We start from the raw sequence: 13,840 nt of genomic DNA on the forward strand, positions 1-13,840 counted from the left end.
CTATAGGTCTTGTGCACTCTGAACCAATACCGAGCACAGCTCTAGGTCAGACCCACTGCTTGCATCAACCATCTTCAAGGTTTGTAGTGTGACGCCAAGGATCAATTAAGAAATTTATTTACCTCAAATCACCTTAAAAAGTCTTCTAGATTTTGTGTCTGCTAAGAAACACACATTATAGAACATTAATAGCAAATATTTGTCTTGCAGCATAAACATCAATTCCGCAGTACATCTGGCGAGAATAGCGCTCCCTGTCACCGGAGGAGCCACCATCAATGCTGATAGAAAGGTAAGTTCCTCTGGATGTGTCCCCTCTCTATATTTATCAAGCAGCCTGAATGATCAATATTTAATAGGGTTGTGTGCTTCTCCCCCCAGAACAAGTCAGCAGATATCAACAGAACATCAACACCAATAACAACCAAGGGCAGAATCCGCCATCTTACAAGAATTCCAATGGCGAGACTTAACATTTCTACAACATCTGTCACAGAAGAGACATCAATGTGGTCACCAGGGCATCAATATCACCCAGAAGACCAGGTTCAGAACAGGACAATATGTCATCTCTTCTTGTGTCTGTCGAATCCAGATTTTCCACCCCTAACTGATACTACAGTATATACTGTGACATATTCCGTAGTTTTTGCTGGATCTTGTATTACCGTCATCTTTACCATTATATATTTTGATCCACAAAAACCTTAAATAAATCATTAACATCAATCCATAAGTGTGACTGGTAATTGTTATGTGCGCGGCTGCAACTTACACAATACAGAGTGTATGGAACGTGCCGCCATATGTACTGGATTATATACTTTAGGACAAAGAGTGCTAGGAGATGTAAAACATTGATATATTTGATAGTTGCTTAACCACTTAAGGACGCAGCCTAGTTCGGGACTTAGGGCTCAGAGCCCATTTTTCAAATCTGACATATTTAACTTTATGTGGTAATAATGTCGAAATGCTTAAACCTATCCAAGCGATTCTGAGAATGTTTTCTCGTGAGACATTGGGCTTTATGTTAGCTGTAAAATGTTGTTGATATGTTCAGTGTTTATTAATGAAAAATTGCAAAATTTAGAGAAAATGTAGAAAAAATAGAATTTTTCTAAAGTAAAAAATGCATCTGCTTGTAAAACAGATGGTTATACCAACCAAAATATTTACTAGTTCACATTTCCCATAATTCTACTTTAGATTGGCATGATTTTTTGAACATAAACAGCAATTTCTCATATTTTTAAGAAAATTTCAAAAGCCTTTTTTTTAAGGTACCTGTTCAGTTCTGAAGTGGCTTTGAGGCACCTATGTATTAGAAACACCCACAAAACTTCCCGTTTTAAAAACTAGACCCCTCAAAGTATTCAAAACAGCATTTAGAAAGTTTTTTTTAACCCTTTAGGCATTTCACAGGAATTAAAGCAAAGTGGAGGTGAAATTTGCAAATTCCATTTTTCTTGCTGAATTTAATTTTATTCTATTTTTTTCTGTAACACAGAAGGTTTTACCAGAGAAACACTACTAAATATGTATTTTACAGATTCTGCCGTTTTTAGAAATGTCCCACATGTGGCTCTAGTGTGCTCTTGGACTAAAACACAAGCCCCAGAAGCAAAGAAGCACCTAGTGCATTTTGGGGCCTCATTTTTATTAGAATATATTTTAGGCAGCATGCCAGGTTTGAAGAGGTGTTTAGGTGCCAAAAAAGTAGGAATCCCTCAAAAGTGACCCCATTTTGGAAACTGCACCCCTCAAGGAATTCATTTATGGTTGTTGTTACCATTTTGACCCCACAGTTTTTTCACAGAGCGTCTTTGAATTGGGCTGTGAAATTAAAAAGATGAAATGTTTTCCAATAAGATGTCATTTTTGATCAAAATTTCTTATTTTCGCATGGAAAATGCCCCATTTTGTTGCCCAATTTGTCCTGAGTGCGGTAATATCCCATTTGTGGTGATAAACTGCCGTTTGGGCCCATGGGAGGTCTCAGAAGGAAAGAAGCGCTATGTGTTCTTTGGAGTCCAGATTTTGCTGGATTGGTTTTCGGGTGCCATGTCGAATTTGCAGAGCCCCAGAGGTATCAAAGCAATGGAAACCCACCAGAAGTGACCCCATTTTGGAAACTAAACCCCTCAAGGAATTCATTTATGGGTGTTGTGACCATTTAGACCCCACAGTTTATTCTCAGAATTTATTTGAAATGGGCTGTGAATTAAAAAAAATGTGTGATAAACTGGGCCCATGGGAGGGCTAAGAAGGAAAGGACCACCATTTGGCCTACTGGGGATTTTCTGGTACTAAGTCATGTATGCAGAAGCCCCTGAGGTACCAGTACAGTTGAAACCCCCGAGAAGTGACCCCGTTTTAAAAACTACACCCCTTAAGGCATTCATCTAGAGGTGTAGTGAGCATTTTGACCCCACAGGTATTGTTTAAAAGATAATGCGCAGCAGATAGTGCAGAGTGAGATTTGCAATTTTCTATACATATATGCCATTTCAGTGTCCGATATATTGTGCCCAGCATGCGCCACCCGAGACATACATCCCATAAACTGTAATGTGGGTTCTCACGGGTACAGCAATACCCTACATGTGGATGTTAACAGCTGCCTGGGCAGACAGCAGGGCCCAGAGTGTAAAGATGAGGGGGATAAGCTGTGCGGAGTGCATCATGGTAAGTAAAACTGGGGTAGATTGAAAATCAAGGGATGTATGATACATTTTAAAACACTTTCATACAAAGCCCTGGTTTTTCGGGACACGTGTCATATTGATATATTGTGTCTTACCCTATCCCCCTCTTATAGCATACTTTGCACTTCTTTTGACTTTTTCCCTTCTTGCCAGTTTGGGGAACTCCTCCTGGAAAGTATTGCCCTGGTACGATGCGTGTTGCCTTGCTTCCAGAAGTACTTGGTGCCCCCCTTCATGGTCCCTAAAGATTAGGTTCTTGATAACCACCTCTTGAAATTCCAGGAAAGTTCCCATCTGGCCTTTACATCGATGTAGTAGGTACGCATTAAACAATGCAATCTGAATGATGTGCACGGCCAGCTTCTTATACCACACCGCATGGCGCTGTAGGGCTTCAGGACTTGATCTGACAAGTCCACCCCTCCCATGCACCTATTGTAGTCCAGGATGCAGTCTGGTTTGGGGTTCTCTGTACTGGTACCTCGTACAGGTACATGGGCACTGGTATGGCCATGTATTGTTGTCAATACAACGACATCTCTCTTGTCCTTGTACTTAACACACAATATGTTGCTGCTAGAATGTGCCCTGCTTCCACCCCTTCTTGTTTGCCCAAGCAGTGTCTTAGGGAGGTGTAATGTCAGGATAGGGAGACAGACAGGTGAGCCCTAATCTATCCGCCACTCAGACCCTGCCTACTTTCACAGCCCGTCCTAGGCGACGGTGTACAAATGGGCGACGGTCCATATGCTCAATATGTGCACGACAGACAAACAAGACAAGGGTACACAAAAGCAAAGGGAAGTGGGGCAGTTGTCCACGGCAAAACCGTGAGCAACAGAGTAGTGGATGAGCCGAGTCAAACCAGGAGTGTACGTGTTAACAAATGCAGAGCAGGAGAATAGTCAGTCAAGCCAGGGTCAATATGAAGCAGAGGTCAATGGTAACAGCAGAAACAGCAGAGCCAGGAAACAAGAGAATCACAGGCAAAGGACAAGCATCAAATGAAGTTATAAGTAGACCAAGGGCGGGAGCTAGAACCGTCTGGCCAGGCTGCGATAGGCTCTCCCACTCCTCAGCCTACCAGCCTGAGTGGTAGCAGATCGAGTCACTCTAGCAGACCTAGACACAGATGCAGGCTTATTAACCACGGGCATTGACACAGAAGCTGTGTCAGGCAAATCCTTCACAGGAGGCCTCTCCGATTTCTTCTAGCAGTGCCGCATGCCACAGTACTTCTGGAAGCGAGGCACTTGAAGAGTAGGACGCTGGTATAAAAATTATCCAGTTAGAGGTGGTAAACCTGGTCCAGCAGTGGGTGCACCAAATCCCACCCAATTTTTGCGTTAACTCCCAGTAAGGGGGGGCATTCTAAGGGCTGAATACTGCTGTCCTTGTAAGTATACCCTGATGCACTCTCGCACAACTTATACATCTTCACGCCATACCTTGCCCTCTTACACGGCAGGTACTGGTGGAATTGAAGCCTCCCTTTAAAATGGACCAGGGACTCATCAATAGAAATACAATTCTCGGGGGTGTATGCTTTGGAAAACCGGGCACTAAAATGGTCTAATAGGGGTCTCCGTTTATACAAACGGTCAAAACTGGGGTCATCTCGGGGTGGTCGCTGCTCATTATTAGTATAATGTAAGAAGCGAAGTATTGCCTCATAACGCATCCTGGACACGGCCATACAGTACATTGGGGTGTGGTATAAGAAAAAGCCTCTTTTTTTTTTTTTTAAGTTACCAGTTTAGTTCTGAAGTGGCTTTGGGGGGGCCTATATATTAGAAACCCCTATAAAACACCCCATTTTAGAAACTAGGCCCCTCAAAATATTCAAAACAGCATTCAGAAAGTTTATTAACCTTTTAGGTGTTTCACAAGAATTTAAAGCAAAGTAGAGGTGAAATTTACATATTTCAGTTTTTTTGTAAGAAAATTGTTTTTATTCCTTTTTTTTCTGTAAAACAGAAGGTTTTACCCCGAGAAACATTACTCAATACCTATTGCCCAGATTCTCCAGTTTTGAGAAATATCACAGATGTGGTCCTAGTGTGGTAATGGACTGAAGCACCGGCCTCCGAAGCAAAGAACCACCTAGAGGATTATGAGGCCTCCTTTTTATTAGGCACCATGTCCAGTTTGAAGAGGTCTTGTGGTGCCAAAACAGTGGAAACCCCCCAAAAGTGACACTATTTTGGAAACTAGACCCCTTGAGGAATTCATTGTAGTTTTCATGGGGTGCATGTGACTTTTTGATCAGTTTTTGCTCTATTTTTTTTTTTTTTTTTTTAAAACAATCCAATTTTATTGATACGAACACAGAAATGAAATAACACATTAACATTCACATTACAATTTTCCAACATCGTATACAATAGTGACAGCATATCAGGAAATCCCCAACTTCCCCCCTTTCCCCCCTCCCCGCACAGCCCCCCACTATATCTCCGCCGTTTGTTTCTAGTACCATTCCTGGTCAGAGCACATGTCTCTTATCAAGTTTCCCCACCACCCCTTCTTTACTCCAGACTCTATCACCTCCAGTTCCTCAGACGACTCTCGCCCTTAGTCTGCTCAGTTCAGGTGTCAGCACCTCAGGACAGGCCATCCATCTGCTCCATTGTTTCTCAAATTTTTTTTCCGTGCCCCTTTTAGAAAATATCTTATGCTCCATCAGGATATTATAGTTCAACATTCCTACAATTTCCCTCATCCTTGGTGGCTCCGCGTCCAGCCAGTGTTTAGCAATGCATTTCCTTGTTTGATATAATATCTTGGCAATTGCCAGGCTTGCCATTCTGTCACTCTCCAATTCTCCCACCGCTCCCAACAACATAACTTTAGGGTCTGCCGCCAATTCCCAACCATACACCTGCTTTATCAGGTCCAATATTTCCCCCCATAGGGTCCTCAGGGCCTCACATGACCAAAACATATGCAATATGTCCGCCTTCTCCTCCGTGCACCTACGACATTTAGCATCCGCTCTAATACCCATCTGTTTTAATACCCACGGGGTGCGGTACACTCTGTGTATCAGGAAGAGTTGTGATCTCCTCTGCGCCAGACTGAGCGATAAGTGACATGTGGACGCTAATATCTCCCACTCCTCCTCGGTCAATGGACCGACATCCTGTTCCCATTTCGCTTTTACCAGCACCATTGGGTTTCCCAAGTGTTTGGACAGTAAGCTCCTGTACGCCATTGAGATCAGGCCTTTGGTCGTGTCAGCCCGTCCCACATACTCTAGGACCCCAAGAGCACAGACCGTCAGGTCCACCACATGCGCCTGCGCCTGTAGGGCATGATGGATCTGCAAATATTGGTAAAACATATTGTGCTCCAGTGGAAATAGGTCTTTCAACTGCTGAAATGATCTCAGCCCGTTATCATCATACAGGTGTTGTAATCGCCTAACCCCTGCCGATTCCCATTTTTGCATGCCCTCTAATTGGTATAATTCCCACAAGACCGGATTATGCCATAGGGGAGTATATTTGGTACACATTCCCACTCCCAGGATCTGTTTGCACTGCCACCATATTTTATGTATCAGGAGTAACGTTGGTTTAGCACTCGCCAATCTCTTAAAGGTATGCGCTTCCAGACCCTCTAGTGGGTTGAGTCCTCCCCCCAAATATGACAATAAACGTGCACTGGAGCCCCAGGTCTCTGTGTCCTCCCACCCCTTAAATTGTTGGCTCTGGGCAGCCAGGTAATATATCCAGGCATTTGGCAGCGCTACCCCCCCCCCCTTCGTCTTTAGGCAATTGCAATTTCTCCAATTTAATCCTTGGAACCCATTTTTTCCAGACCAGATCCCGAAAGAGATTGTGCAATCGTCTGAACCAGTGCTTAGGTATCCATACTGGGGAGTTATGAAGAATATATAAAACTTGAGGCATAAGGATCATCTTGATTAGATTAGTCCTCCGCAGAGCAGAGAGCGGGAGCCTGTTCCAGGCATCCACCTTATGTTTCACCTTGAGCAGCAGTGGTGAAACATTCAAAGACATATAGTCTTGGACCCTAGCCGTCACCTTAACCCCTAGGTACGTAAATTCAGAGACTATCGGAATCCGGGGTCCCACTCCAGTATCTACCATATTCACCGTGTCAAGTGGCATCAGAGCAGACTTGGTCCAGTTAATATTTAATCCTGAGAACTCCCCAAACCTTGTGATCGTATCCATTATTACCTTCAGTGTATTCTCAGTGTCCGTCATATATATTAAAATATCGTCTGCATATAGTGAAATTTTTTCCTCCATTTCCCCATATTGCAAGCCTCTTATATGCTCCTCCTGTCTTATGAGGCACGCCAGTGGCTCTACCGCCAAGGCGAATAGCAATGGTGACAGTGGGCACCCCTGGCGCGTACCCCGGGCCAGTGAAAATTTCTCGGACATTGCACTATTCACCCGTATGCGGGCTGTAGGGGCCACATACAACAACTGTACCCACTTCACGAAGTTAGGGCCGAATCCCATCTTTTCTATTACTCGCCATAGGTACCCCCATTCTACGCAGTCAAACGCTTTTGCGGCGTCTAACGTTAGCACCGCCCTTCCTCCTTGATCATCCGGTGTCGCCTAAAGTTTTAAAAACAGCCGCCTGAGGTTGACAGCCGTCGATTTGGAGGGCATGAACCCCGATTGGTCTTCATGCACAACATGCTTTACCACCCTGTTCAGCCGCAGCACCAATATCTTTGCCAAAATCTTGACATCCGATGTCAACAAGGATATTGGTCTGTAGGACTCCGGTAATTGACTGTCTTTCCCCTCTTTTGGGAGAACCACTATCGTAGCCTCATATAGGGAGTCTGGTATTTTACCTCTGTCAAAACTATCCTGCAAAGTACTCAAGTATTCTGGCGCTAGTTCCGTCCCATATTCCTTATAGATTTCCCTCGGTAACCCATCTGGACCCGGAGCTTTCTCATTTGCCATATCCCTTATCGCCTGTTCCAACTCCTCCAGTGAAATAGGTGCCTCCAAGCTTTCACAGTCCTCCCGGCCCAAGGTAGGCAAATTAATGTTTCCCAGGTACTCGTCCAATTGCTGTGTGTCGTAATGCACTTTGGATGTATATAGGTCAGTATAAAACCGCTGAAATATTTGCAAGATTTGCCACGTGTGTGTGTCTCCACCCTCCCCCCCTCCCCCCTAAGGCCATGAATGAAATTATTACTCCCATGCGGCTTTGCCATCCTAGCGAGTATTCTCCCCGCCGTTTCCCCTTCTTCATAATATTTCTGTTTAAGGAATAATCGTTTATTATCCACCATTGTTAGTTAGTTTAACAACGTCTGTGCCTCCACCCAATGTCTAAGTGTCTCCTCGGACCCCTCTTCTACATGTCTCCCTTCTGTTTCTGTCACCCGAACCTCTAAACTTTCTCCCAATTGCCTAGATTTAGTTTTAATTCGTTTAATATGTTGAATGAATACTCCCCTCAACCATGCTTTCATGGCATCCCATAACACCCCTCGCAGCACTGACTCAGTATTAAAATTTAAATATTCTTTAACCAGGTTCCGTATTTCCCCGCCATCCATCAATCTTAGCCAAAACGCATTCAGCTTCCAATTCCCGGGGTTCCTGGTATGCCTTACACCCACTTCCATCGTCACCGCCATCGGAGAGTGGTCTGACAACGCCCTCTGTAGGTATTCAATTTGCGCTATGTACGGCACTGCTGAAGCTGAGCATGCTACCAAGTCTATTCGCGAAAGTGACTGAAATGTGGATGATGCACACGAGTACTGCCTCACCCCTGGAAGTTTATCTCTCGGAATATCCCGCAGACCCAATTCCTCATTTAATCTTCCAAAGGCAGTCAGGTCTCCTCTTTGCCCCCCTCCTCCCCTATGAAACCTATCCAACCCTTCAGACATCACTGCATTAAAATCCCCCATTACGATTAGCGGTACCTCAGGCCACCTAGAGAGTTTCTCCGTAACTCGTTTCAGTACAGTGCTAGAATAAGGCGGAGGGATATACAGCACTACTAGAATACAGTTTTTGTTCTATTTTTAAGAGGCGTGGAGACTAAAAAGCAGCAATTCTTCTATTGTTTTTTATTCTATTTTTTTTACAGCGTTTACCGTGCGCTATAAACAACATATTCACTTTATTCAGCATGGCGATACGATTACGGCGATACCAAATGTTTATAGTTTTTTTTTATGTCTTATGGTGTTTGCACAATAAAATAATTTTTATTAAAAATCATTTACATTTATGTTGCCTTATTCTAGGAGCCATACAGTTTTTGTCTTTTTTTCCATCAGGAAAGCCGTGTGAGGACTTGTTTTTGCGTAACGAACGGTAGTTTAGATCAGTACCATTTTTAGGTACATGCGACTTTTTGATCTCTTTTTATTCCATTTTTTGAGAAGTGAAGTGACCAAAAAACTGTGATTCTGGTATGGTTTATTATTATTTTCTTTTACGGCGTTCACCGCGCGGGATAAATAACGAAATACTTTTGTAGTTCAGGCCGTTACGGATGCGGCGATATCAATTATGTATAGTTTATTTGTTTATTTATTTATTTTTATTAATAATAAAAGACTGATAAGGGAAAAAGGGGGATTTTTACTTTTGTTACTTTTAAAACTTTTATTTTCTTATTTTTACACAACTTTTTTTTAACTTTTTTTAACTTTATTACTTTGTCCCACTAGTGTACTTGAGGGCAGGAGGCCCTGATCCCTATTCTAATACACTGCACTATATGCGTAGTTCAGTGTATTACAGCTGTCAGCTACTCACTGACAGCAAGGATTCCATAAATGGCACAGCTGGATGCCATTGTTAGGCGTCCGGTTGCTATAGCCACCATCGCCGGCCGCTATCGTGTAGCGGGCCGATGATGGCAGCTTAACCCCTAAGAAGCCGCTATCGCTATTGCAAGCGGCTTCCAAGGGGCTAATCAGCGGGGACACAGCGATCAGTCTCCGCAGAAGGAGCTGCGGCGACTGTTGTACGAGTTAGCAGCTGTTACAGCTCCTGTATGTGTCGGGAAGATGGCCGAAATGGCCGTTCCTCCCGCGACATACTATTCCAGCGCTGAGCGCGAACGATGCACTTAGCACGAAGGAATAGTACGTCGCTGAGCGCGAAGGGGTTAAGCATCCGTTTCCTAAAATGTAATATTAGACTCCCTTTACAAGCGGAGACAATACGATTAAGCAAATATTTTCTTTACGTTTCCCAGTATATAATATGGTACAATAAATGGTGCCGTGAAAAAGTACAACTTGTACTTCAAAAAACAATCCCTCATACGTTTTTTTTGGACCAAAAAATAAAAACTTATGGCTTCTGGAAGTTGGGGAGGAAAGAGCGAAAATGAAAAACCAAAAATAACTGTAAAAGTCAGGGGTTAAATATGAGGTTATAGGTAACATAAGTAATAATTCATGGCGTGATATATTTAGTAAAGTCCAGTTCATCTCATTCCACTATTGGACAGGAATAGTTGGTACACTGAAACTTGTAGAATTTCTAATTCTCTTGATGTAGGGATATGAATCTTGGACAATATGGGTGTAAGTATTAAAGGGGTTCTCTGCAAATAAACCTTGATCACTGTAAAATAAAAAATGTTATACAACTTTATAATATCCTTTGTGCTAAAATTTCTGTTTTAACCTTTGCTGTAATGGGATGAAAACACGGAGTGAAAACCCAAAGAAGCCAAATACTTCTCATGGATAGTAATATGCTACAATTGTATCCAGCCTAAGCAATAATCTGTAAACTAAACAGCATGGACTCTAAGGCCTCATGCACACGAATGTAATGGCTTTTATTCTACTCAAATACGCATCCCTATTCATCCAAAGTCATCTGCGACTCATTCGCATATAGGCACGCTGTCCACAAATACGTACCGTCATGCATCCTTAGTTCAGGTCTAATACACTGCACTATGTATGTAGTGTAGTGCAGTGTATTAGAATAGCGATCAGGCTTTCAAGTCCCCTAGTAGAAAAAAATATTTGAAAAAGTTATTAAAAATGTTGAATAAAAAAAAATTGTTTCAAGTTACATAAACAAAAAAACGCCTTTTTTCCCATAATAAAAGTTTTATTATAGGGAAAAATTTAAAACATTAAAAAAGTACACGTATTTGGTATCGCCGCTTCCTTAACGTTCCCAACTATAAAACGTTAACATTAATTTTCCTGCATGGTGAACGCCATAAGTTTTTTTTATAGAAAACAATGCCAGAATCACAGATCACCTTGCCACCCAATTCACTGATTGTGACTAAAGAGTAAAATTTGTAAACTTTATTAATATCTCGTTAAAATCAGGGGTACAATCACCACCGTGACAAAAGCCCAATGTGCTCAAAAATTTCTTTGAAAATGATTTTATATTTTATTCACTGATTCTATTGTAAACCCTGCAAAATGAATATTTTCGTATGATATATGGTGTTAGAACGTTTAAACATTGGTGTAACTGTAAAGGATCTGTCAGGCACAACTTCTGTGTATACGCCCATGGGTAATCAGTCTGCACCTCGTTCTATGTCTCTGAGACTGACTCCATCTTCCACCACTCAGGATGGCAGGCTTAGGAGTGGGAGAGCCTATCACAGCCTGGCCAGACGGAGCTAGCTCCCACCCTCTGTCTATTTATACCTGCCTTTCCTGTTCCTCCTTTGCTTGTGATTCTTCTCGTGTGGTTTCCTGGCCTTGCTGCAGCTCCTAGCTATTTGACCTTGCTTCATACTGACCCCGGCTTACTGACTACTCTCCTGCTCTGCGTTTAATACCTCGTACATTCCTGGTTTGACTCGGCTCGTTCACCTCTCTTGTTGCTCACGGTGTTGCCGTGGGCAACTGCCCCATTTCCCTTTGCTTGTGTCCCCTTGTCTGTTTGTCTGTCGTGCACCTACTGAGCGTAGGGACCGTCGCCCGGTTGTACCCCGTCGCCTGGGGCGGGTCGTTGCAAGTAGGCAGGGACTGAGTGGTGGGTAGATTAGGGCTCACTGTCTGTTTCCCTACCCCCCTGCCATTACATAATCACAAGCCCATATACCTAGGCTACCCTGGTCCCTCACTCTATTATGGACCCCCTTGAGACCCTGGCTCAGCAAATGCAGGGTCTCTCCCTACAGGTCCAGGCCCTGGCTCAGAGGGTCAAACAGCGTGACGCTACCATGGTAGTGCCCCTCACCTCACCTCTTGAACCCCACCTCAAGTTGCCTGACCGGTTCTCAGGGGACCGGAGGACTTTTCTCTCCTTTCGGGAGAGTTGTAGGCTCTATTTTCACTTAAAGCCTCACTCCTCAGGTTCTGAGAGCCAGCGGGTGGGTATAATTATGTCCCGGCTCCAGGAAGGGCCCCAAGAGTGGGCCTTCTCCTTGGCTCCTGACGCCCCTGAACTTTCCTCCGTTGATCGTTTCTTTTCTGCTCTCGGACTCATTTATGACGAGACTGACAGGACTGCCTTTGCCGAGAGTCAGCTGGTGACCTTACGTCAGGGTAAGAGACCTGTTGAGGAGTATTGTTCTGACTTTAGGAAGTGGTGCGTAGCTTCTCGGTGGAATGACCCTGCCTTAAGGTGCCATTTTAGGTTGGGTCTGTCGACCGCCCTGAAAGACCTGCTAGTTAACTATCCCTCTTCTGACTCCCTAGACCAGGTTATGGCTTTAGCGGTACGACTTGACCGACGTCTCAGGGAACGACAACTTGAACGTTTTTGTGTTTTCCCCTCTGACTCCCCCATGATGCCTCCCGAGGTTCCGTTGCTTCGCTCTTCCACGGAAGACTCGGAGGTACCTATGCAACTCGGGGCCTCTGTGTCCCCCCGACAACGTAGAGAGTTCCGCAGGAAGAATGGTCTCTGCTTCTATTGTGGGGATGACAAGCATCAAGTGAACAACTGTCTTAGGCGTAAGAATAAGCAGCCGGAAATACTTCCACGCCTAAGTGATCATCGGGGAGGTCACTTGGGCGCACAGGTATTTCCCGTAAATATGAAACGTAATAAAATCTTGCTTCCCTTTCAGGTCTCTTTTGGTGGTAGGTCTGCTACCGGCAGTGCCTTCGTGGATTCAGGGTCTTCTGCTAATAACATGTCTGTGGAATTTGCTATGTCTCTAGCTATGCCTTTGATTGATTTGCCTAAACCTGTCCCGGTAGTGGGTATCGACTCCACTCCTCTTGCTAATGGTTATTTTACACAGCATACCCCTGTTTTTGAACTCCTTGTTGGCTCCATGCATTTGGAGCAGTGCTCTGTACTGTTGATGCAGGGATTATCGTCCGATTTGGTTTTAGGCTTTCCCTGGTTGCAGTTGCATAATCCCATGTTTGACTGGAATACTGGGGAGCTTACCAAATGGGGTAATGAATGCTTGACGTCATGTTTTTCTGTTAATTCTATTTCTCCCCCTGAGGAGGTGAACACGCTACCTGAGTTTGTTCAGGACTTCGCTGATGTTTTCTCTAAGGAGGCCTCCGAAGTGTTACCTCCTCATAGAGAATACGATTGCGCTATCGAGTTGGTACCAGGAGCTAAGCTCCCTAAGGGTAGGATATTTAATCTTTCTTGTCCCGAACGTGAAGCCATGAGAGAGTATATCCAGGAATGCCTGGCCAAGGGTTACATTCGCCCCTCTACTTCTCCGGTAGGTGCTGGCTTCTTCTTCATAGGGAAGAAGGATGGTGGTCTTAGGCCATGCATTCACTACCGTAACTTGAATAAGGTCACTGTAAGGAACCAGTATCCCCTTCCTTTGATTCCTGATCTCTTTAATCAGGTCCAGGGGGCCCAATGGTTCTCTAAGTTTGATCTACGGGGGGCGTATAACCTTATCCGCATCAAAGAGGGGGATGAGTGGAAGACTGCGTTCAACACGCCCGAAGGTCATTTCGAATACCTCGTCATGCCCTTTGGGTTGTGTAATGCTCCCGCGGTCTTCCAGAATTTCATAAATGAGATTTTAAGAGATTACCTGGGGGTATTTCTTGTAGTGTACCTTGATGACATACTGGTGTTTTCCAAGGACCTGTCCTCCCACATTGAGCATGTCAGGAAGGTGCTCCAGGTCCTTCGGGAAAACAAACTGTTTGCGAAAACCGAAAAATGTGTGTT

Source organism: Rhinoderma darwinii, chromosome 2 (genome assembly GCF_050947455.1).
Source record: "Rhinoderma darwinii isolate aRhiDar2 chromosome 2, aRhiDar2.hap1, whole genome shotgun sequence".
In the NCBI taxonomy this organism is placed as follows: Eukaryota; Metazoa; Chordata; class Amphibia; order Anura; family Rhinodermatidae; genus Rhinoderma; species Rhinoderma darwinii.